General features: G+C 35.4%; 1 long non-coding RNA gene across 3 annotated transcripts in view; it reads right to left on the bottom strand.

The window, feature by feature from the left end:
* LOC141396621 (uncharacterized) overlaps positions 1-20,906 on the bottom strand; it is a 262,411-nt gene extending 241,505 nt beyond the window's left edge. For 2 of the 3 annotated variants that reach the window (XR_012411207.1, XR_012411208.1), the window contains exons 1-2: positions 20,710-20,868; positions 20,314-20,613 (exon numbers count right to left, since the gene is read on the bottom strand). This is a non-coding gene — a long non-coding RNA (uncharacterized lncRNA). Of the gene's footprint in view, positions 1-20,313; positions 20,614-20,709 lie in introns of all 3 variants that reach the window. The other variant, XR_012411206.1, reaches the window with a different exon arrangement.
* Positions 20,907-24,674: the final 3,768 nt, after the last annotated feature.

The following is a 24,674-nucleotide window of genomic DNA, read 5'->3' as shown; positions in this document are numbered from 1 at the left end:
ACACCAAGGCAAGTTAAATAAAACACTGTAATAAAAAGGGAGGCAATCTTCAATTATCATCTACTTCAAGAAAAGAAGTGTCTGCTATATCTAAAAAAAGACTTATCTGAACGGTCTGATACTGATAAATTTAAGCTATCTGCAACAAATTCTGGATTAACAGCTCCCAAAGTCACAGAACATAAGCAATGCCCGTCGGTTACTCCTTCTGCACTATCTTCTTCAATGGTGTTTGCTGTAAGTAATAACGAAAACTTTACAGATGCCGAGAACTTAAGAAATCCACTAGACGCTGTCTTATTTAATATAAATATAGGACGTATGATTGAGGAATTGGATTCCAAGAAGATTATATTCAAGATAGTAAATAAGAGTAGATCTAAAAGTCAGTTGTATGTTCAGGACCCAGTAGTACATGCTGAGGTAATGGGAATTTTAAAAGAAAGCAAGTTTGAAGCATACACGTACACGCCGAAGGAATTAAGACATGTAAATGTTATTTTGCGGGGACTATACCATGGCACCGACCCAGAAAAAATTAAGTCACGCTTGGACCAGGAAATTCCTAACACAATTCGAAAGGTAACTAAATTTAACACTAAACATTCCAAAATGAATAATTATGATACCGGACTCTACTTATTATCGCTGTTCCCCGGGAAAACTATATCTGATATTTCACACATCAGGTACCTTTTAAAACAAAGAGTTTATTTTGAAGCTCCTATAGCAAATATGAAAGCCCTTCAATGTTGGCGTTGCCAACAATGGGGTCACGTTTCCTCAAATTGTAGTCGAAATCGTGCTTGTGTAAAGTGTGATAAGTCACACGAACCTGGGCAATGCGAGTACGTACATAAAAATGATAATAAACCATTCTGTGTTAACTGCAAGGAATTTGGTCATCCAGCTAGTTACAGAAAATGTCCATCATACCTCAAATACTTAGAACTAAAAGAAAGAATTCAGACTAACGTTAAAGCTAAAATAAATCAGGTGGCTAAAGGGGTTTTCAACGCCATCAATGAGGTTAATATGATTCAGTCTGGAAAATCTTTTGCAGAATGCTTTGCTGGTCCCCCGAAAAATGACAAATCCACTGTATCACCAATCATTCAGGAGTTCCTAGGAATAGCAAAAACTTTATGCCAATCTGAGACTCTTTCCCTTGAAGCTAAAATTGAACGATTTATTAATAGCTACAAAAATACGACTTTTAACGAAGCTAGACAGCAATGTCGAGCTTTATTGAATGAGTTAAATAGTCATTATGATCTTTAAAAAGATGAATTTGTTCACTTTTAATGTTAGGTCTCTCATTTCCGTGGGCCGTAGAATAGAATTACTTAATATATTGTTGGCTAATAGAATAGATTTTGCTTTTATTCAAGAGACTCACTTGAAGGAAAATCATAATATACTTTTAGGAGAATACACACTCTTGGAAGATAGAAGTGGGGTTGGTGTAGCTTTAGCACTGAAGGCTAATATAGATTACACAAGAGTTGTGATTCCTAATCTAAATTCTCCAAATATTTTCATTTCAATTAATACGTCAGTAAATGGGCAAAGGATGTGTATCCTTTTAGGTTCAATTTATTTTGCAAATACCGCTGGAGAGTCTGTGGTATACAATAGCTTTTCCAATATTAAAAATTTCGCAAGAAACTACGATGGGATCATTCTAGGTGGTGATTTTAATTCAAGAAATGTAGTATGGGGAGATACTTATACTAACGTAAATGGAAGAGGTCTTTTGAAGTGGGTAGATGATCACTCACTAGTCAGATTATGCGATTCTAAACCTTCGTTTCCAAATGGTAACTCATTTTTTGATCATTTTTTGATAAGTCCAAACATAGTTAATGTACTCTGTCAAAATTTTAGTATTGAAAGTTTGTCAACGTTTTCTGACCACTATGCACTGAAATTGGGAATTTCATTTTATAATGTTGAATTTATTATTAGGCCCTCAGTGGAGTATAGTTCTTATGAAAAAACAAACTGGAACCAATTCCAATCTGATTTAAACAGAAAACTTGAAGTTCATTTTCCACCAATAAACATCAATCTTACTAATGAAGAAATTGACAATTACATTGATGACTTCACTACAACAGTGAATTTTGTAACATCGTTACATTCAGAAAATGTCAACATTAAAAATAGAAAGTATATGGTTTCAGAAGATATTAAAAAACTTTATAAATTAAAACACCGAATGCAAGCAGATTTGAAGCGATTATATCATAGATACATGAACAGACAAAATCCAGAATATATCTTATTATCAAAACAAATTCAGCTTTTGAAAATAATAATCAAAGAAAAAGTAGAAATGGAGCAGTTACGATTATTGGACGACAGATTGCGGAATATAAATCCGGGTCCCAATGCATTCCGACAAATCAATGGTATATTGGGAAAAGCAAAAAAATCAACCGATATTAACTTATCTGTGAATGGAGTTCCATTGTCTGACGAAAGAGAAAAATTAGATTGTCTGCAAAATCATTTTGGAGAAATCTACAACGGACCAGCTCCAAATAGAGATCTAAATTTAATTGAGACAGTCATTAATGATACTTTGAGACAGGTTCCCTACAATCTTGTCGATTTTAATGCACACACAAGCTCCCTTAACACTACTATAGACTCAAAATTCACTACTGTAGAAGACGTGAGCAGATTAGTATCTACGTTAAATAACAAAAAATCATCCGGGCAAGACGAAGTATCAAATTTTCTGCTTCGGAAATTTCCACTTGTAGCAATTCGCTATCTGGTAGTTTTATATAACAATTGCTTAAATAATTCTTATTTCCCAAAAGCTTGGAAGATTGGGAAAATTGTACCGATAAAAAAGAAGCAAAATTCATGTGATATTAATAACTTAAGACCCATTTCTTTATTATCGAATTTGGGGAAACTCTTCGAAAAAGTCTTGCGAGAAAAGATGGACGCTGAAATGCAGACAGACTATATTCCAGCATATCAATTTGGATTTCGAAAAGGTCATTCGACAGAAGATGCATTATCAAAGTTTGGTAATGATATTGTGACTAATTTACGAAAAAAATCATGTACAGTGGCTGTTGCTCTAGATGTTGAAAAGGCATTCGATCGTACATATCATGACGGTGTGGTTTATAAACTGATTCAATTAGGATTTTCACCTCATATTGTAAAAGTTTTAAAAAGTTTCTTTTCGGACAGACATTTCTTCATTCAGCTTGGTACTTTAAAATCTAACTTAAGTATAGTTTCATGTGGGGTACCGCAAGGTTCCATATTGTCCCCTCACTTATTCAACATTTACATGTACGACTTTCCTAATGAACATAATAACTCGGTGGGTATTATGTATGCAGATGACTGCCTATTGTATGCACATGCTGAGTCTCCAGCGGAAGCGTTGGCTCATGTTTCTCAGCATCTAAGGGTTGCGGATCAATTTTATACTGAGTGGGGAATTAAAATTAACACCCGTAAAAGTGAGGCGATATGCTTGAGAAATGCTTCGGGGAAGTGCAAAAGGTGGGTCGTACCTGAGAGCAAGGGTCTAAAGTTGTCTTTAGATGGAACTGAAATACCATTTCAAGATAATCTGAAATACTTGGGTGTACGTTTCAACAAATTAGTGAAATTCAACGAGAATGCCCGAAACCTTATAGGAAAGGCATATCGTATAAAAGGTTGTTTCGGAGGACTTTTAAATAGCAAGTACTTACCAGTGCGAACGAAGCTATTAATATATAAAAAATGTATTAGGCCTGTTCTATTTTATGCCTTCCCAATCTGGTTTATAGTTTCACCAACTGTTATGAAGGAAATGGAAATATTAGAGAGAAAGGTCCTCCGTTTGTGTGTAGGGAAACATTTTCAAGCATTTAACAAGCGATTTTCTAATAGTTACATATATGAAACTGCGGGAGTAACCCCATTATCTGTATACTCAATGGAAAGAATTAAAAAATATGTAAATAGACTTCATGGCCACTCCAACTCTTTAATTCAAGATATTGTAAGGGAACAAAGTGGTTTTACTTGGGAAAATACCAATTACATATCGGCACTCGGTATTGATTTGGCTATGAATTTAAATAATACGCAATGTCCTGATTTCTATACCCATATTTCTGGCGGAATTCACAGAGATTAAATTGCATCCTCTATATAACTACCTTTGGTGACTTGGTTTCACTCAGGGGCCATTATGTAGAGGATGGACGTAGGTTTTGTTTAGTTAGGTTTAGGTTAAGTGTAGCATTAAGTGAAAATAAGAGGAGATTTTCTCTCCAAATATGAAAGGGTCGGGAGCAAGCTCGAATTAAATTATTAAAATATGCCTAATTATAATTACTCACTAATTTATCACACAAGGTCGCTACTGAATATAAAAAATAATGTAATTAAAACAATACAAAATAGTTTTAAGCTTTCGTTTTATTATAATTCTATAATTTGTTAATTGTTAAAAAAAAGACTCAATAAATATGAATTTGAATTTGAAAATATTTTATTTAAGCTTTAACAACTGACATTTATTAATTGTGAGAAAATTCATAACGACACAATAGGTGTGTTTTTTTACCAAGGTTTCGGAGCAAATTTGCTGGAGTCGGAGACGTGAACAAATATCGACTCTGACTCCGGGCAATTTTTTTTTTTATTTTATCAAAAGAACTTTTATTTTATTGATGAAAACCTTCTTTTGAAGGTGTGGTTTTTAAGGATGCTTTTGTAGTGGAAAAAAATACTGTTTGAAAACTTGATTTTTAAGGAAGAAAGAATAATAAAGAAATACTGTTTGAAAGCGTGGTATTTTCAAGGAAGAAAGAATGATAAAGAAATATTTTTTGAAGTTGTGTTTTTTAAGGAAGAGGCATATTTTAAAGTCGTGATATTTTCAAGGAAGAAAAATTGATGAAGCACCCTTTTTTGAAAGAAATAAAGAAGGAATGATGAAACACATATTGAATGCATGGTATCTTCAAGGAAGAAAGAATGACAAAGAAACGTTTTTTTGATGGGAAGAAAGAAAGATTAACGAAGAAACATTTTTTGAAAGCGTTGTTTTTAAGGAAGAAAGAATGATGAAGAAACCTTTTTTGAAAGCGTTGTTTTTAAGCAAGAAACAGGTTTTGAAAGCGTGGTATTTTCAATGATGAAAGAATGATGAAGAAATATGTTTTGAATGCGTTGTTTTTAAGGAAGAAACATTTTTTAAAAGCGTGGTATTTTCAAGGAAGAAAGAATGATGAAGAAACATTTTTTGAAAGCGTGACATTTTCCAGGAAGAAAGAATGATAAATAGATATTTGCTAAAAGAAATAAGTAATGATGAAGAAACATTTTTTGGAAGCGTGGTTTTTAAGAAAGAAAGAATGATGAAGAAACATTTTTGGCTTTTTAAGGAAGGAAGAAGAAAAATAAATAAACGCGTGGTATTTCACGGAAGAAAGAAATATGAAAAATAATTCAACGCATGATTTCTTCAAGGAAGAAACAAGGAAAGATCGGAAGAAGAAAGAAAGACTAGAATCGAGGTGACATCTGGGGAAGAAAAAATAACTATTTAGAAGCGTGGTGACATCGGTGGAAGAAAGACATAAGATTAACATATCTAGAATCAATGTGATATCGGAGGAAATAACAACTAGAAGCGTAATTGCAAACCTGGTTTCTTCAAGGAAGAAAGAATAAAGGAAAATAATTAAATGCGTGTTTTTTTTCAAGAATGCAGAAACAAATGTTTGAAGGGTGGTTGCAGAAGCGAGATTTTTCCATGTTGACCTAAGAGTTTAGTAGAAGCGAAGTTTCAGTCAATTTTATCAGAGCAGGAGTAGCTGCCATCATGTCAAAATCATGGATGTAAGGACTCGCATGTTGGATATATTCACTGGACAATATCCGTAGACTATCCCCGCATTTTCACATACAATATCAGGAAACTTTGACTTAACCTGATGACTTTATTTTAGTTTATAGTACTAAAATACGTAATTTTACAAAGTCCGATCTGAGTTGTCAATATTTTCCCTATATGTATTCACCATAGATATTTCAAAAACAGTTTGGATCGAGCACGCATAATGTTTTGAAAGAATTTATTATGAAACAAATACTCAGGAAATGTCGCCAGCATTACTGAGGGGGAATTTTGCCAACATTGAAAATTTGATGTTGCTTGGCCTGGGATTCGAACCGCAGACCTTCTAAGTGTAAGGCAGACGTGCTAACCATTGCACCACGGTGGCCCCCTATAATATCTAATTTTGTAACATCATTTTCTTAACAAAGTGTTTTACTTAGATATATAGTTTGTTCTGGGACTTATAGTGAAATTTTGTGTAAAATATTTCTTCTTTTTACGACTTTCGTCTAAAACTAAATTTCATGTTACTTTCATGCATCCATCAACCCGAAAAAAGAACAAATCTAATTTATTCAAAAAATATTTGGGTGTTTTGTTGGCAAATTTGATGTATATATTTTCTTGATATGTGTTGTATTTACAACATTTGACGTATTTGACGTAAGTATTTAATTGATTTGACGACATATATTGAAATTTGATGGAGAATATTTTTGTCTTCGACGTCTTCTATCTAGAATGAAGTTTTGTGGGACAAAACTTAATAAACTCAGATAAAGTACAACATTAACCATAAAATGTGATTTTACTTTTGGCAGATTCCAGGCGTTTAGGTACGATTTAGAGTTTTGGTGTATTCGGGGACCTATAGTAAAATTTTATGACAAATAATTTTGTAGAATATTTTGATCTGATACGATCTCATTTTAAAGGAGTTTTAAAACGTTTTTGAAAAAAATGGTCCAAAAAGACCCCTTTAATGACTCGCATGAGGGTTAATTTTTTTCATAAAAAGATACCCGCATTGTTGTCAGTAATATTGCCAAAGACACTTTATACCTAAAATGCAAGGATTCCAAGGAATCTGATGTCGATTATTTCAAAACCGGTAGAAATGGGGGGAAGTTGTCCCGCCTATTTAGGTTACTTCTCGACGTAAACTTTCAAAACGTCGATACACGTGTCTTCTTTTTTTCGGTCCTCTTTCATAATCTGTGCGGGGTTCTTGTAATTTAAAAAAATCAATTTTGTTGTACAGTGTTATCTAGGAACAAGAAATTATAACATCAAGGTGATCTAGATGAAAGAAATGACAACTAGACGAAATAGAATTCTGGGATTTCGTAAGTGATCTAGGGACATACTCGTAAAGTCCTAGGAAGTAGAATTGACACCTGTGGTGGAATTCTGTAACTCATTTTTTGAGTTACCTACAATCGGAAACATTAAAACGCAAAATTATGAATAAAAATTATCAATAAAAGTTGACAGCACTGTTGCTATCGATAGGATTTATTTATTATGTTTTTAATGCCGGCATTAAAAAGTTAAGGGGTATTTACCAATTGCCTTGTGCTTTTGTACAAGCACCGGAAATATCTAATGATTGCATCAAAAGCCACCAACAAACCAATACACAACCAAAATCCAGAATAAAGTCTCCTTTTGAGTGCATGTATGTACGAGCAGCTACTATTATAACATCCCAGTTTATAAATATTAACACCTGTCAAATTTACTGGATCTAGTATGCTATGCTAAGTAAGTATAAAGGCTGAGTGGACAATGTAGAAGGGGGGAAATATTTGCATTTAACCCAGAGTACAATGGGTGACGTCTTTTCCATTCGTTATGAGGTGTAATTAGAAGATATCTTATGTAGTGAATAGAAAAACATTTTTATTTTATACTGAGTAAATTTTGCAAATTTTTTGCATAGGAAATTTTACATTGGTGAGAAAAATTATAGGCACACAAAGTGCTTCAAATAAATGAAGGCATGGTTTATATATTGGAACCTCTAGAGATGTTTCTGCAAAAAAATTATACTTTTTACAAAAAATAAATTTTCCAGAAAACTTCCTTACAATAACCCCCAACTGAACAAATACCCATAATAAAATATGCATGCCAAAGAAATAAAAAAGACCAAAATTGCTGTCTGGGAGTGTGCTAGAGTTGGGTAATCTAGTTCCTAGTTCCTTGTACTAGTTCCAAAACGTATGAGTAACATAATGAAATGTAACGTGCGATATTAAGTATACGCAGTTTGTTCAAAGAAAAATGTGGGCCATTGGAACTGCGAAGTGAACTAGATAGTTCCATATAGTTCCTTTGGCACAACTCTAGAGTGTGCCTAAGGAGGCAAATTATGTGCAATCAGAAGAAAAGGTGCAAACTGCAATAGTGAAAGCAGAAAACGGGCAATGTATGAAAGAAAAAAAAAAACGTGTTAAGAGTGTACTTCATTGCTCTCAACAATAGAACACCTCATTCTATTGAAATGAAACCAACAGGAAACGTACAAAAACGGGAGAAAAAATGTTAAATTACAATTCAAGAAAGGAAGACAGGACAGGACATAAGACGTGTCAATGTCACAACGGTTACGAATGAAGGACAATAATAAGTGACAAGCATAACGACGGTGTACTTTATTGTCATGTTTTAAATTGTTTATATTAGCTTTTTTAATTAATTTCTCGTTGGAATTGAGCTTAATGACCTTTTATTTTTGCAAGTTAAACAGTCGTTCTTCCGTTTGAATGAGTATAATGTAACAGAAAAACAGCTGTGTAATTATAATAATTTTATGCAAGTATTTGTTTATCAGAAGAAGTTATATTTTAAATAGTCCAAACATTTGGGAATATAAACCGTGGACAGAAAAAAATTAAACAAAATGTGATCTAGCAATGCATGATCATTTTGCAACACTGATTAAATATTTTATACTTTAATATGAATTATTTTAGTATTTAGTAAAGAGTTTTAATGACGATTATGAAAATTTCTAAAAATGCACGTGTGAAGAATGTTAAATTAAGACGATATCAATTTTGAATTAAATTAAAAATATGTATAAGAAGATCGGGTTACCACTTTTGGTGATTCCAAAAGCAGAAAGACTTTTGAAAGCTGGTGTGAAAGTTGAACGGAAATTAAAGAGGTAGAAATAGTGACAAATATTCGATGAAAGGATATCAAGAATGGAATGTTCGCTAGAATCGCACCTTATTCAGTTCGTTCGAGCAGAAGCAATCTGTAGCAGAGTCGAACAAGTAGAGGTTAGAACAAAATACAGAGGTTACAACAAATACAAACCAAAACATTTGCTTCCCTAGATATCGGCTTATATGCCAAACAACTTTGTAACATTATCAGAGTAAGGCAATGATTTAAACGGACTTAATAGTAATACTTCATACAACAGCATAATCTCTAGAGTGATCTGAAAGGGAAAGAAAAGGTAATTTTTTGAATTGCTTAGCTGGCCCATTACAGAACATTTGTTCCATAAACCGAACTAAGAAAAGATTTCCAATTCTCTCTGTTTATTGCTTCGCACTCTGGAATACCGCGCCTTTTCATCTCATCATCCACTTGTTTGCGCCATCTATTCTTTGGCCTGCCAATTCTGTGTGCGCCGCCAAGCGGTCCGTGTTTATACGCCTTTTTAGCGGGTTCATCATCGCTCATTTTTATGATATGGCCTAGCCAAAGCAATCGCTGCATCTCGATACGTTTAACAATATTGATGTCGTAGTATAGCAGATACAGCTCGTGGTTCAAGCGACGTCGATATTCACCGTCAACGCAGATTGGTCCGTAGATCTTTCGAAGAATTTTTCTCTCAAACACACTAAGCACTGCCATGTCTGCTTGCGCAAGTACCGTTATTTTTGTTTGAGCGTTATTTTTGTTTGACGAGATGTAGTTTTGTTTTTAAACTGCTTAAACCAAAGAAGAGTCTGTTGGCCAATACAATTCTTCTTTTTATGATGACGTTTGTTGTGTTTACCGAGGGGCCGAGGTAGACGAAGTCTTTTACTACCTCAATATTATAGGAACCAACTTCCATAGTCGGTCCGAGGTCAATGGACGCATTGCGCGTCGACACCATCAACTTGGTCTTCTCACCGTTTACTGCCAGACCCACTTTAGCAGATTCTCCTTCGACCTTCATAAAGGTATCAGTTACTTCTTTTACAGATCGGCCCATTATGTCTATATCATCAGCATAAGCAAGTAACATGTGACTATTGGTGTAGATTGTGACACTTCTTTTGACGTTTGCCTATCGTATAACCTTTTCCAGCAGGATGTTGAAGAGATCACACGAAAGGCTGTCTCCTTGTCTGAAACCTCTTTTGGTACCAAACTCTTCGGAGAGGTCCTTTCCTATTTTAACTGAGGACCTCGTGTCAGTTAAAGTCATTTTACAAAGCCGGATGAGCTTTGCGGTGATACCAAATTCAGACATGGCTTGGAATACCTTTGAACGCAGGGTAAATATCTGGTTATTGGTGGACTTGCCAAGTCTAAAGCCGCATTGGTATGGACCAATTATCTCGTTGACCATAGGATTTAGTTGTTCGCACAATATCCCTGATACGATCTTGTAGGCAATAGGGAGTAGACTTATGCCCCTATAGTTAGAGGATACAGTCTTATCTCCCTTCTTGTGGACGGAACACAGGATACTCAGGTTCCAATCGTCGGGTACTCGTTCTTCCTGCCAGATGGTGCTAACTAGCTGATGAATACACCTTATCAGCGTGTCGCCTCCGGTTTTGAACAGCTCGGCTGGTAAGCCATCGGCTCCTGCTGCCTTATTATTCTTCAGCCGATTTATTGCTGTCTTAACCTCATCTTGGCTGGGCGGTATACATTCAATACCATCTTCTGGGATTGGGACTGTGGTATCTTCGTCGTCTTCGCTGCTATTGAATACCAACAGTTTTGAAAAATGTTACAAAATGTCGTAAACATATATTTATTTGGACACGAACATATATTTGTTTGCAACCAGTCCAAAACAAATATTTGTTTGGATCCAAACATATTTCTAACATATATTTTTTTGCGTGTATAGACAGAAGACTTGCTAAAGGGGCTCTTTGTAGAAAGAATATACATTTTTAAAGGCGATACCATCCACAAAATACCTCCTAAAAGGTGTCTTCCATAGGTTGACGACTTCCTAAAAATTTATTCTATCGATAGGCCTGTTAAAGGGGTCTTCTGTATAAAGAAGACCTTTAAAAGGGGTCTTCTAGGAAGAAGAACCTCCTAAAGAGGTCTTCTTTATAAAAAATACCTCATTCAGGAGTCTTCTGTAGATAAAAGACCTACTACTGTAGATAGAGGCCCCCGAAATGGGTCTTTTGTAGACAGAAGACCTCACAAAGTTGTCTTCTATTGATAGAAGATTTCCTAAAGGGGTCTTATATATGTAGATAGAAGACCTACTAAACGGGTTTCCTATATATAGAAGATCTCTTAAGGGGTCCTTCTAAAGTGTTCTTATAAAGATAAAGTGCCTTCTTAAGGGGTTATCCCTAGTTGTGCAGACCAAACAAACACTTCTCATGAATTTTTCAAAAAAACTACCAATATTTTTAAATAGTTCTTTATTTCATCTAAAAGAGCACATCTTATACTACTTTTGGAATTTTTGTTGTAGAAAAACATTCCATAGTCTTGTGGTAAATGACTACCTGCGAAACTCTTTTTTGGTAAAAACGTTTTCCGGTGCCAACGATAGCTCGAAAACGGATGGGCCGATCTTCGTATATTTGTGTGGGTGTTTAAAGAACCTAATAATCCAATAGATTTCCAATTCTCTCTGTTTAGTGCTTCGCTTTCTGGAATACCGCCAATTGTCATTTCTTCATCCACTTGTTTGCGCCATATATTCTTTGGGCTGCCAATTCATTTCATTTGTTACGTCCAGATATAAATTTGATGCTATGCTGGCATGTTTGCTAACAACAATTTGCGGATTTTGATAATGAGATGATCGTAGTATGCAATTGTTTTTATTTATTGAGATTGTTTTGATGATAAATACATATTTAATTTCAATAAGAGGGGAAATTGGGATATTCCTTTACTTCGTAAATATAAAAAAGTTATTCGGTCAAATAATATCATTAGCAACTGCTAAGTGTAGCATAATGTGTGAGTTCTTATTTTACCATTCCTCTTCCTTTCCCTGATAAATCGTCTTAACGGAAATGGGAAATATGAAAAATATAAACTTAATTTAGATACTATTTTCGATAAAATCCTAAAGACGAGAAAATGTTTCGAAAAAGCCGCATATCCTGCTATGCTGTGCAAAAAATTCCAACAGTTCACAAACTACACACATTCGTGCAGTGCAATCCTATAGCACAACTTTAGTGTATATAAATTCTATTGTTTGTCAATTTTATTTATAAAGGAGGATGTGTGGTATACACATCCTAACTCACACACACACCCATATACATAAATATTTGTACATTTGTAAAATATTGCTAGAATATCCTTTCAATAACACATGGATAACAGCAAAAGCAACGACAAGGCTATTCCGCAAGCCAACCAAACCAAACTCCACAAACTTACTCCTCTAAATTCTTTTCACGGTTGACCTCTTCTGTTAACCATTTCCTAACCATGCATATCCATGGTGGTTACTGTATGGGTTGACATTGTTTTGTGTGGCAAATGTCACACATGCAGGACAAACAGTGAACTATAACAGCAACAATAACAACGTCAGCAGTCAGAGGAACAGGAAGAGGGGGCGAGTACCACAATCATCTATCCTTTTATAGAAGCGGGATATTAGTTTTCATTTATTAGTTACTCTATCTAGTACGCCGTCATCCAACCAACCAGCTAGCCAAACATTCAGCCTTGATTGTGGTGATCGACCCTGCATGCCATATGTTGCAGTCGTGCCGCCGTATAAAGCTTGTGAAAATGTTTGCATTTTTTCTCAATTTCCATTAAATGCATGGATACACAAAGGGAATAGCCTGTTTAGACCACGAAAACATAATTGTTTGAGTCCCTAAATAAAATACACATGTTTCCACATCAAGTACCATGGCTGGTTGTTAGTAAATAGCGTTTTTTTTTCTCGAGTATTTGCAAATCCAGCCTGTCTCCCTTTGCCAAGGAATCAATGTTATCTAATATTTTATTTTGTAATTTATTTAGGTGCTGATTTTTGCTGTTGTTGTTCTGCATTGCTGCAGATTTTTGTGTGTTTTGTTGCGTTGGTTTATTTGGTTTTCAAATGGCCTATACCAAATTTACAATATATATCAAATATTTTGTGTGGTTTTGGGTTTTAGTCGAAACAATGTAAATTATGAATCCATCTCATGTCTCGTCATAGTTGAAAAAATATTGAAATTGCAAATCCATATAATCCTATAATCAGAATTAATGTAGAGAAAAAAGTGGATGAAGTTGCATGCGGATAATGAAAGTTTGTGAAATAAAAGAAAAGATGATATTCCAATATCACGCGGAACCGGACATTTTTCATAAGAAAGATGAAAACTGCTACATTTTTAACAACATTTGAACTTTTCTATCTTAAAAGTCAGTATAGCAAATGTGGAGACGATCGGCTTTATATGGATATCTTCGTATTTAATTCGCAAATTTTCCTAGCATTTAGATCAAGCAAATAAAGAGAAATGAGAAGTCAACTCAAAACATTCAGGCCTACATTTTTGTAACGTTGGATCGTTCCAAACTTGTTTGTTTAAAACGGTAGTTCATTCCACTGTGCCGCTTCATATAAAATTCAATATATTGCTGCAGATATTAGTATTATTAAGTGTAAACGTTTGATTATTCAAATTTTGAACTGAAATAATCAAATTTTGAAAATAAAATAATGGTTCGAAGCCACTGGTAGGACATTTAGGATTAGAATTTGTTGTTGAATATTGCAAATCTTGTAGTCTTAACCAATTGTTATGGAAAATTGGTAAGGCATTCATTGACTTTTACAAAATCCCACAATAGTATTACCATTTACCTGTTTGACCACACTGGGACATTTTAAGCCACAATAGTATTTTTTGCAAAGTGAAAGGGGCATGACGAAATTGGTCTTCCTTCCGGAGGTCTTTCGTTTATAGAAGACCCTCTATATGGTTTTTTTAGATAGAAACCCCCTTTCGAGGGTCTTGTATTTATAGAAGACCTCGTAAAAAGGACCCGTCTCTACACAAGATCCTTTTATATAAGATAAAATAAAGTAAATTATTTTATGTTTTTAAAAAACCGGACGTGCGAACTGCACTTTATTGAGTAATAAATGGACACCAAACTTTTAACTTAATTTAATCATAATCCAAACCTAATTTTGCTGTATTCCCTCTACACGTGTAGTTTATTCAGCATTTCCCATAGTGAAATCCAATACTCCTCGTTGGCATATTAAATGAACTTATGCGAATACGTTTGTCCAGACGTTCACATGCAAACTAAGCAGATCATGTTGCGATATGGTGTGATGTTTGGACAGTGGTTTGAAGAAATATATTTGATGTTAACTTATATAAAGAAGACCACTTAGGAGGTCTTCTATACAAAGAAGGCCATTTTAAGATATCTTATATGTAAAAAAGCCTTTACATACGACAACATCAGGAAGTCTTCAATCTAAAGAAAGTCTTCTGTATAAAGAAGACCATCTAAAGACAACCTTTATCCCCATTAGGAGAAATTCTGCATAAAGAAGGCCATCTAAAGACAACCTTTGTCCCCATTAGGAGAAATTCAATCTATAGAAGACAACTTCAGGAAATCTTCAATCTACGGAATAAAACTTCAGGAGGTCCTCTATCTAAAGAAAACAGGAAGTCTTCAATCTACGAAGACAGAAGACTCCTTTATGAGATCTTATATCCTTAGAAGTCGCCTTTAGGAAATCAAGAAGAAGACCCCTTAAGGTGAAATTCCTTATAAATAAGTCAATGTAGGAGGTCCTATGTCTAAAGAAAACCCCTTGAGGAGGTCTTTTATACAGAAGACGCCTTAATGGGGTAGTCTATCTACAGAAAACCATTTTAGAAGGCATTCTATCTATAGGAGACTTTTTAGGATTCCTTTTATATATAGGAAACCTTTTTGGAATGTCTTCGATATAGCTTTCTTAGCTCATATAGTTTCCAATGAAAGGTTTTACCAATGTCAATCACTCCTTTCGATAGTTGTTGAGCGCATCAGGCACTTTAATGGTCACCTTGGATTTTTTAGAGCTTTTGGACTATTGTGTCAGGATGCATGGACTTGTCCACGAAGAACATTATATCGCTGAAAACAAGACCACAAGAAGTACTTTCGGTAATAACGCGCTTAAACTGCACTTAATCAAAAATTTTGAACTATGAGGGAGGTACCAGAAGATGTTTTCCAATATACACCTTCTTGGCATTTGATGTACGTTTGGAAGAAATATTGCGACGTCCAAAGTTTCTGCCACATCGGATACTCAATTCGCTAGTTTCCGTGCTCATGCAAATGTTAGCATTATCTGAATTGTGTATGTATGTTTAATACATTTTATTCATAGAAAAGCAGCAAAGTGTTTTTGTTTTTTTGATTCTAAGAATTTAAGAAAACAATTTACCCCTCTTGTAAATCAAAATGTATAGCATTATATTATATTATAAAAATTCTCACTTTTCAATTAGTCGGACTGGGCCGATCATGGGATACCCTACACCATTTACCCTGGACATTAAGTTTCCACGGAATTTATTTTATAATGTTGGGACACGTTATGTGTTATTTTAAAATTTGTATTCGCTGATACATATATTCCAAAAATTCAAAACGATCCGAGAGGAGCTCTTGAACTTCACTTTATCCTAATTCTGTGTGGAAAGAGTGGACCGATATAGTCCATATTCGAACTCGATATGTACTAATTTGGGACCAAATCAATTGCTCCCTTCGAGAGCTAACGTTCATTTTATACAAAAGATATTTTAAATTTTGTGGGGGAAATACCTGAAGGAGTGGATTTGAAACGAATTTCCTCCTAACATACTTGGGGCCTAAAACCTTTATTTCGGTTAGGCACATTTTTGGTTGTATCAAAGTGTATAAAACCTCGTTAGCCTAAAGATGGGTATAAAACGGTATTGCAATGGTACACCAACTTCAGACCCCGTACAGCATTGTAATTTCCATCAATTTAAAACTGGGAATTTCTCTGCCATGATTTAAAAACTTTCTATAATGATTGCGACATTTTCTATCGTTAGGTAAATGTAGTTATTTGCTAACAAACCAAAACAATAAAGTAACCCACCAATGTGTTCGACAGTAGTTCTGTTATTTTACCGCAAATTCGCATGTTTTGAGTTCCTAATTTGTCAGAATATGCACCCAAGAATTAGACATATGGAACAAAAAATTATTTGGAATATTTTCCCACAAAAATTATGGCCAATTTCACCCTGCAAATACTATCCTATTATTATCCAAGATGTTGGCATTTTCCCTGACCAAAACGTGGCAAGTGCGTGCAAAAATTTGTCAGTATTGAACTATAGCTGCGACATTTCGTTTGATTATGACTACACTGCACAATTGAGACTTTGGGATTCCTGTATAAAATAGGATGTAACTCTGTTATCTGAACACGTCATCAATATAATTTGTATCACGGGAAACAACGAGAGTTCTTCCTTTAAATATAACTTATGTGGGTAGAACCTGTCTTCCAGCAATAAAGATATAGTCATAAAACACCAAATTTTAGCAATTTTCACACAAAACTTGCGGTCCATTTAACCCGCTAAATTATATCGGATCCTCATGTTAAATTGCAAACTTATACTTTGTCGTAAACCCAAACTTTACTTTAAATTTCTAGGCAATCAGACTAATATTGCGACCTACAGAGCCGCTTCAAAATCGGATGAAATTTTTTTTTTACAATCATCACTAGACAGCGGAATCCTATGCAAATGCATATATGGTTAGGATGGTCGTAAAGAAAATCTGATTAGACAGAAACTCGTTTTATCACGAACTACGCCCAGAGATTTTTGCATATTTTGCATATCTTGCATATTTTGACATATTTGCATAAAATGAGCATATGCAAAACCATATACAAGGATATGTGGCCTAAGTATCCCACCGATATGTCTGAAATTTGGTACTAAGTCTTCATTGGGGGTATAAATCTTTCCACCTGAAATTTGTGGGTAGGTCCACGTCTTCATATAACCCCCATAGTACGGTACCTCCCTATTTTCGGTATTTTAAAGGTTGTGGCCTTAATATCCCACCGAAATGAACGAAATTTAGTATTTTGTCGTCCTTGAAGGTATACAACTTTCGACCTGAAATTTGTCGTTGGAGATCTCCGTCTTCATATTCATAGCTCTCATAGAACAGTACCTCCCGAATCTCGGTATTTTGAGGGTTGTGCCCTCAGTATCCCACCGAAATGGCTAAAATTTGGTATTAAGTCTTCATTGTGGGTATAAAACTTTCCACTTGAAATTTGTCGGTATAGGTCCACGCCTTCATATAACCCCCACAGAACGGTACACACCGATTTGCGGTATTTTGATAGTTGTGACCTCAATATCCTTCCGAAATGGCTGAAGTTTGGTATTAAGTATTCCTTGGGGATATAAAACAATCAAACTGAAATTTGTCGGTATATGTACACGTCTTCATATAGCCCCCATAGAACAGTACCTCCCGATTTCCGGTCTTTTGGAGGTTGTGGCTGTGGTTATACATTTCTCTATTTTATTGATTTGTTTGAAGAGAATTTTAAAAAGAACAAGTAAAAAAGTATCAGTCGGCTTTCCCGACAGAGATATACCCTCAGCCTATGTGAATTGAAACTGTGAGCCAAATTTTGGACCAAGTCCGTTGACCACTTCGAGTGCTATAGTGCGCTCCAGCCACTACACAAGGTGTCATATGGGTTTTTTTCACCTTTCAGGCTATTTTGTCAAGAAGTTTGCCCCTGATGAAACTTGTACCGTCGTATTGAGGGCCATGAATACAAGTGGCTAAATCAAAAATCAAAACGATTCGAGAGCAGGTCCTAAACTAAAATTATCCAAAATTTTGTGTGGGAGGTACCCGAAGGCGTGTCCATATTGGAACCTCATCTAAGTTTGATAGAAATTTCACTATGTGCAAAGTATGGACCATGTCGGTTAATCCCTTCGAGAGTTATCGTGCGCACACGTTTAGCGACAATTTTTGAACATTCGCGGGGGAAGTATCTGAAGGAGTGGACCGATATAGCTTATCTTCGAATTTAAACTAAGTTTGCACAAAATATTGCGAAGGCCAAATGTTGCACCGAATCGGCAGATCCATCGGAGAGTTATGCTGCTCTCCAACCACTACACAAGGTGTCATAGGGGCTTTTTGCAACTTTCCGGCCATTTTCTCAGGAAGTATGGACTTGCCCCAGATGAAACTTGTATTGTCGTATGGGGGGAAGTGAATACAAATTGTTACAACAAAAATCAAAGCGATTCGAGAGCAGGTCCTAAACTGAACTTGTCCGAAATTTTGTGTGGGAGGTACCCGAAGGAGTTGGCCGATTGAGTCCATATTGGAACCTCATCTAAGTCTGGTAGAAATTTCATAATGTGCAAAGTATGGACCAAATCGGTTTCTCCATTCAAGAGTTATCGTACGCACAAATTTTCCGAACATTTTCGAACTTTTGTGGGGGAGGTACCGGAAGGAGTGGACCGATATAATCCATCTTTGAACTTGAACTAAGTTTGGACAAAATATTACGAAAGCCAAATTTTGGACCGAATCGGCGGATCCGTTCGAGAGTTATCTTGCGCTCCAACCACTACACACGGTGTCATAGAGTTTTTTGTAACTTTCAGGCTATTTTCTCAGGAAGTATGGACTTGCCCCTAATAAAACTTACAGCGTCGTATAGAAGACAGCGAATACAACTTGCGTAAACAAAAATCAAAGCGATTCGAGACCAGGTCCTAAACTGAACTTTCCGAAATTTTGTGTGGGAGGTACCCAAAGGAGTGGACCGATTGAGTCCATATTAGAACCTCATCTAAGTTTGGTAGAAATTACACGATGTGCAAAGTATGGACCAAATCGGTTATTCCCTACAAGAGTTATCGTGCGCACAAGTTTTGCGACAATTTTTGAACATTTGTGGGGGAGGTACCTGAAGGAGTGGACCTATATGGTCTATCTTCGAACTTAAATCGAATCTGGATAAAATATTTCGATACCCAAAATTTCAACCGAATCGATTGATCCGTTCGAGAGTTATCGTGCGCACCAGCCTGCCAGACAGACAGACGGACGGACATTGCTAGTTCTACTCAAAATTGTCTGAAACGGATATCGTACAAACATACTTGGGGTCTAAAACCATTATTTCGATGAGGCACATTTTTGGTCGTATCAAAGTGTAAATACCCTATTTAGCCTAAAGGCTGAGGGTATAAAAATTGTACACACAAACATTTGTGTACCTATTATTGAAATATTTTTTGCATAAGAAAATATGTAAAATGGATATGTCATATGTTTCGATTGCAATTTAATCAGAAGCCAAAAATATGCCGCGTCACAAAATTTGACATGAATCGGACCAAAAATAGGGGTTGCATGAAATTCCGCTGTCTAATCATCACCAAAAACTATTCGATTCTATTCTGGTCAGAACCTGACATCCATACAACATTTCGTGATGATTGGTCCATAATTGCGGTTTGTAGTTTGACTAACATTTTTAATGGACGGACAGACGGACACACATCACAAAATCGCCTTATTTCGTCGAGATATGAATTTTGGTCTACGACGAATATTTCGCGATGTTACATGAATTTTCGGAAAAACAAACTTTTAATAATCTTTCCACATGGTGATGTAGGGTATAATAACTCCACGAATTAAACCACTTTTTATATAGTGTTGCCACTAACAATTTCTAAGAAGTAACTTCGGAACTAATAGAAAATATACAGCTAGATTTAACAACAGTGTTTCGGGCAGCGGCTATCAACCTGACATTAAACCTATGCGTCTACGTAGGGTTAAATGCGACATAAGTTGAATACATGGACTGGATTCTGATCGATAATAGAAAAAATTTCGACTAAAAGGAAAATTTTGTTCGCGTTAGCCCAGATTTGTTCCTGTCCATAGGATAATAAACTTTCTACAACTATAAACTTTCGGAGCCTATATCTCAGGAAGTATGGATTTCCTGCCCATGATATATATTGGCTTGATCAGCTCTGCAAACCCTACCTATGGTCAAATTTTCAGATCGATCCGAATCCAGTCCAAACATTCATTTAAACATTAAACATTTATGGCAAATACAATAATTCAATATTGAAAGTTCACAAAAATAAATTTAATAAACTTACCTAAATAATAACAGCTGTGGATTTGTTGGCAGAGCACAAAGATTTCTAGATAATCCACAAATGAATCTTTGATATTCTCTGCTCATTTTGGTACATTGTTAGATGATGCACAATTTGTTCTTTTGCTGTTAATTTTGGGTTAATGGAATGTCGCAGATTTTCTAACTCCTCCATTGTGGTGTTTATATTTTGGAGGTTTTTGGTCGTTTTGTTTATAGCAATTTTTTATTTCTCTTTTTTGCTATTTTATTTCATATTTTGTGTGTTTGTTTTATTTATTTCAAAGCTCTCTTGGCAAATCTGGAGAAGAAAGGAAATTGTTATTTATTATTTTTAAACAAAAAAATAACACAATATTTTTATTCGTTTCCATTCAACAGCAACTTTTTACTTAACACTTTTTCTTCTGTTGTTGACGGGACCTTTTTGGTTGGTAGTGTTGCTATGTTTATTTATTTTGTTTTAACCACACCGAACAACAACCACATACACTCAAAGCCAAAAGCATGCAATTTTTGTTTTCACTAACCGACCGACATTATTTCACCCGTCCGATGATTTTCACGCAACGCAACGTAACACAAAATACGACTGAGTGGTTGCTCAGTGTTGTCGGCTTGTCAAAGCTCTTACAAGGAGTAGAAAAGAATGAGTGCATTTTTGCTGGATGAATGAAAATGTGTTTTGTTTACTGGTGGAGCGAAGGAGCTTTGGTATGGAAATATATAAAAAAATAAATAAAAAATACAATAAATAAATAAATTACAATAATGTATAATATTATAGGAATAAAAATTAAAATGTAAAGTAAGCCTTCAATAATGTAACCCCAGTATTTTCACCACTTTGGATTTTGGAGCCCGGTGTTTTTTCTTTTAATTTTTTGCAGTTGCGTTTTTGAGTGATGTTTTGATTTTTGTTTGCATTTTACCAATGTTAGAGGTAACAAATACCCAAATACATCAAAATATTTATTGGTCGGTTTTAATGCACAGGCATGGGCATTCAGCAACTTTAAAGTTGGAGCACATTTATTACAAAGTATATGGAGATTTTTGAGTGAAATCGGACACTTATTCAAAATGTGGTTTTTGATTTCCTTAATTTTTTGCTGTGGTGATGCTGCTCATCAGCAAAACATACATTTTCAGAGTCTTTTTGGCTAAAGGTGCCAGAGATATCGCACCTTCAAAAAGTCGAATTCTGTAAAAATTTGTATGCTAAGAAAAACTCATAACTTATTTAATATTGGCCCAATTTGTCTTATCACCTATTTAATAAAAACAAGTGAGAAAAGGCTATAGTCAGTACGGAGCCGACTATGTGATACCCTACACCACTACCTTTGTGCATAATTTTTTCACTCGAAAACATTTATTTTATGGAGATACGAAAGTTTTCACCTATCTGGCTTTTATACCAAATGACTTAAGGCGATCTGATCCAAAATAATTAATATTTAATTTTATATTTGACTACGATCGACATCACCAACATCAATAGGCTTCTATCTCTGTGAGAAAATTTCGTGATGATCCGATCAAAATTCCGACCTGAAGTGTGATTGCAGAAAAAGTGGAAAAAAGGGATGCATTAACGACTAATGCGATATCTCTATTATTTGACTACCTACGCCAGCCTACTTTGCATAATTTTAAAGATGGGATTTTCTACTTTTTTAGTCAGGCTTTGCTTTTAGAAGGTCCCCAACCAAAGTTGTGATATCCGTCATTATTATTAAAATCGCGATATCTTCGTTGTTTGACCACCTACGACAACCTACGTTACATCGTTGTAAAGGTGATATTTTCTACTTTCATCGCCAGGTTTTGCTCTTTGAATACCCCATTATAGACGCTGAGATATTTGCTTTGGAAAAAAACGGTGTCTTTTTATCCAAATATGTTTTTTGCCCATTCCGACCCCTAAATATTATCCAACCCTCACCAAAATCAATAGGCTTCTTCCTCTTTGAGACCCCCATTAACCCTCAATTTCAGTGACGATCCGATCAAAATTGCGACCTGTAGCGTGATTTCCACTATTGCGATATCTCCGCTATTTGGTTATCTACGCGGACCTAGTTTGCATCATTGTAAAGGTGGAATCTTCTAATTTCATAGTCAGGCTTTGCTTTTGGAAAGTTCCCAGTCAAAGCTGTAATATTCGTCATTATAATTAAAATCGTTTTACATCATTTGAAAGGTAATATTTTCTACTTTCATTGTAAGGTTTTGCTTTTGGTATACCCCATACAGAAACTGAGATATTCGCTTTGGAAAAAACGTTGTCTTTTTATCCACATAAGTTTTTTGCCCATTCCGACCCCTAAATATTATCCAACCATCACCAAAATCAATAGGCTTCTTCCCCTCCCCCATCAACTCCCAAAATTTCGTGACGATCCGAAGGTTTAGATGGACAGACGGACAGACGGACGGACACACATAGCCAGATCGATTCGTCGAGACATTCGTTTTGGTATATATAAGTATGGGTCTACGACCATTATTTCGATGTGTTACAAACTTTTTGCCCAAAACCAACATATAATACCCTCCCCACATAGTGGTGTAGGGTATAAATAGAAAAAACATTGCACAGTGGGCTTGCTTGAATTCGTGCGGTACCGTTATATAAGGGCTATACCAAAATATGGACTTATGTCGATAATTTGCCAAGTCTCAGCCATTTCGGGTTGAAAATGAAGACACTATTCTTAAGATAACTTAAATCGGGGGGTACCGCTATATGGAGGCTATACCAAAACCTTGACCTATGTCCGCAAAAAAGAAGGATAGAATCCTTGAAATAATTTAAATCGGGCGGTACCGTTATATGGGGGCTATAATGGACCCATATTAGTTTTGGTTTCATATTCATGTATTATCATCCAAATCTGAAAAGTGTGCAAAGTTTTAGTTCGATTGCTCAACGGCAACTGTGATAAAAATGAGTTACTAGATTTGAACTAAATCGGGTGGTACCGCTATATGGGCGCAATAGGAAAAAACGGAACCATATTGATTTTGGTTTCATATTAATGTATTGTCATACAAATCTGAAGGTGCAAAGGTTTAAGTCGATTGGTCAACTGTAACTGCGTGGAAAATGAGTTACTAGATTTGAACTAAACGGACACCAAATCAAGTTAAATAAAACATTGTAATAGAACACTGAAAATTATTTTTTTAATTTTTTACTAAATACATTTTTTGACCACAGAGAAGTCCATCACTAAATTACAGTCAATTTAGGCCGAAAATGTGGATGAAAACTTTAAACTTTAAAAACTTTGCCTGAAATCGAAGTATGGGTGCTACAAAATCCATGTCCACAATTTTTGGTGGGGGAGCTTCTGTACAATTGGGAACACCAAATGCCAAGTTACAGCCAATTTGGAACAAAAATGAAGACAACATGCTCAAAACACCAGAAATCGGGTGGTACAGTTATATGGGAGATATATGAAAAAATAGACCCATATTGGTTTTGGATTAATATTCATGTATTGTCATCCAAATCTGAAAAGTGTGCAAAGTTTTAGTCGATTGGTCAACTGCAACTGAGTTAAAAACAAGTAAGAAAAGGCTATAGTCGGACGGGCCGACCATGTAATACCCTACACCACAACCTCTAGGAATTAGCTATGTGCAACCGCCTTGTACGCTGAATGTCCGGGTTCGATTCCCAGGCCTGGCCACATCAAATTTTCAACGGTGGCAAAGTACCCCTTTGTAATGTTGGCGATTTTTCCTGTGTATTTTAGCCATGAAGAACGTCTCTACAAGTGGCAACTGAGGACACGCCGTTCGGAATTGGCGATAAAAACTAGGTCACATATCAATAGCTTAATATGAATCCATTGATATAAGAGAAGCCTCCCTTGTCCCTCCCTTTAACTAATATCTCAGGGCGTATGGACTTACACCTGAAAAACTGTACCGTTGCAATAGGGACAGTGAAAAGAACCTCCTTCAAAAAATTCAAATAGATCCATACTTTGCCGGTATGCACTCCAGTAATTAAAATATGGACCAAAAATAAAATTTGTTTATTTTTCATACGAAAGTAATGGTCTATGTCACCCGCTAAATAATATTCGATAATCATGCAAAATTAAAGGCATTTTCTTTTAAATAAAATCTTACCTCGTGCAAAATTTCGTGACTATTGAGCTATAATTGCGTACTCTAGTGTGTTTATGAGTACACTACAAACAAAAAACTGGATATATTGGCTGTAACTTTGTTATCTGAACACGTACATAAACATAATTGACATCAATGGAAAGGTCAAGAGATCGGGATCCAAAAAAAAACTCTCGAGGGAGGGATTGTGTCTTTCAGGAACAAAGATAT

Source organism: Musca autumnalis, unplaced genomic scaffold (genome assembly GCF_047663935.1).
Source record: "Musca autumnalis isolate F117 unplaced genomic scaffold, ASM4766393v1 scaffold_3, whole genome shotgun sequence".
In the NCBI taxonomy this organism is placed as follows: Eukaryota; Metazoa; Arthropoda; class Insecta; order Diptera; family Muscidae; genus Musca; species Musca autumnalis.
The sequence above is the reverse complement of the archived record's forward strand: the minus strand, read 5'-3'. Positions and strand labels throughout refer to the sequence as shown.